The sequence below is a fragment of the Lynx canadensis genome, chromosome B3 (assembly GCF_007474595.2).
Source record: "Lynx canadensis isolate LIC74 chromosome B3, mLynCan4.pri.v2, whole genome shotgun sequence".
Taxonomy (NCBI): domain Eukaryota; kingdom Metazoa; phylum Chordata; class Mammalia; order Carnivora; family Felidae; genus Lynx; species Lynx canadensis.
In genome coordinates, this window is record NC_044308.2 from 146,517,947 (window position 1) to 146,520,289 (window position 2,343).

General features: G+C 44.9%; 1 pseudogene; it reads right to left on the reverse strand.

The window, feature by feature from the left end:
- Window positions 1-1,347: 1,347 nt before the first annotated feature.
- Window positions 1,348-1,861, reverse strand: LOC116737915 (annotated as a pseudogene).
- Window positions 1,862-2,343: the final 482 nt, after the last annotated feature.

Below are 2,343 nucleotides of genomic sequence, written 5' to 3' on the forward strand. Positions count from 1 at the left end.
TTCTGATTCCTTATTTTCCATAATTTTATCTTCTATATCGCTTAGTCATTCCTCTGCTGCTTCCACCCATTATTATGTGCAGTAAGCATCATGTCTCTTTCATAGCATTTTTAAATTTAACGGTTGACCAGTTTTTATATCTTTTATCTCTGTGGTATGCATATCCTTGATGTCTTCTATGCTGTTCTCAAGCCCATCCATTATCCTTACTATTGTTGTTTTAAGTTCTGTTTGAGGCCTATTCCTTATATCTGTTTTGATTAGATCCCTGGATATGATCCTTTCTTGTTCTCTCTTTGGGGATGGATTCCTCCATATTCTCATATTGTCTAGGTCTCTGTCTTCTTCTGTGTTTTAGAAAACCTGTTATGTTTTCAGCTTCTGAGAGTAATGGCTACATTAAGAAGAGTTCATTTGCTGTACGGAGACTGGCACTTCAGGAAGGGTTTTTGGTGAGTGCTGTGTGCACTGTGTTCTTGCGTTTGGTGTCTTGGGAAGTGGGCATCACCCAATCCATTAAGGTTATGAATAGAATAGAAATAAAAGTGAAGCAAATTCTCTCATTTTTACTTCTTGTGTGCCTGCTTGAGCTGTAACATTGACTTTCTCTTGCCCTTGGAGTGAAAGTTAAACCATCAGGTCCCCACGTTCTCAGACTTGACACTAGTTTGGAATCAGATGAGAATTACACCACTGACTTTACTGGGTATCCAGCATGTGATAGTATATCATGGGATTTCTCAGCCTATTTAGTCATGTAAGCCAATGTGCTCTGTGTTCTGTTCCTCAGGATTATCCTTACTAATACACGTAGATGCTTTTTCTCTTGTAGTTTCAAGTATTTGAAGAAAACTGTAACACATATAAAGTTCTGAGAAGCAAAGTGACATGAATGAAGTGTCATGGTGTTTGGGACAAGAGCAGGGTGAGGATAACGAGGAGCTATGGGATCCTGTGGTCCTAGATGCAAAGTGAGCACACCTGGGACTCCTGTAAATGTTCAGTTGATGTACATCAGGATACGTGTAAACCATTGATATTTAGTACAAGGGTAACCAATTGTAAGAGACTCTATCTCTTGTTCATGTAAGTATAGTTTTCCTGGTAAAACAAACTTTGTAAACCAGACCCAAGTAGGTAAGCACAGAATCATGTGTCCAGAGAGGCTTCCTGGGGAAAATAGCTTTATGGAGAAGAAGCCCCAGGCCATGGCCCATAACCTTCCAGCAACCCCTACCTGCACCTGCTCCTGGGAACACAAACAGAATGGTGCATAGTGTGCACCCCCTGGCGGTCCTGATCTTCTTCTACAGGGCGGTTTGTGTCTGGGCTCACACTGACAACCCCTCACTGTGTCCTTGCACAGTAATACACGGCTGTGTCTGCAGACCTCAGACTGCTTAGTTCCATGTACGCTGTGTTTGTGGATGTGTCTGCCATCAGAGTGAGTCTGCCCTGGAACTTCTGTGCATTACTTGTAGCACCATCTTCAGGGTCAATGCTTCCCATCCACTCAAGCCCTTGTGCAGGAGTCTGTCGCACCCGTGCATATAGTAATCAGTGAAGCTGTATCCAGATGCTTTGCAGAAGGTCTTCACTGATGCCCCAGGCTTCCTCACTTGAGCCCCAGATGCACCATTAAATCCTGGGAGTGCACACCTGTAGAGAGGGGACAAGAGTGGATGAAGTCAATGTTGACTGGTCTTGGTCCTCTCCTGTGTCCAGGCTCTTGGCTGACCCTTACCTGTCGCCACTGCCACCAGGTAGAGGATTCTCCAGCTCCAGTCCATTGTGAGGGGATGTGTCACAGGGTCTCCGGTAGAGGATGGCGTTTTACAGTGATGCTGTGAGGGCACAGACACACCCGTACTTAACCTAGTGCTCTTAGGACTATTTGCATACTCATGAGACAGAGGATTTCATACACAGGACCAGAACCATCTGGAGACGGTCCCAGAGACCGTGTACATTGGGACTCAGAGAGCACCAGTCTAATCCTTGTTTGAGGACATGGGTCCTTGGCCAGATTCTGAACTGTGTGCAGACTGAGCTCCTGCCACTGAGTGATAAGACATTACAGAAAATTCTCCCCATTGTGGACCAGTGTTGAATGAGGCTGAGGCCACCTGAACCTGTTGTTGGCTCTGATATCTGAACGTCTTATTCCTGGATAAGCGTGTCTCCAAACTGCTGCACAAAATGGGGTAATAAATGCATCCTGGCTTCCGTCTCTTAGATGAAGATTTCTAAAAGCCCGGGACTAGCCGCGTCTTCGAGTGTCTTCTCACTGCCTGAGTTCATTAAATGCTCTTATGGAACAGGATATTTACACACCCTTTAGCA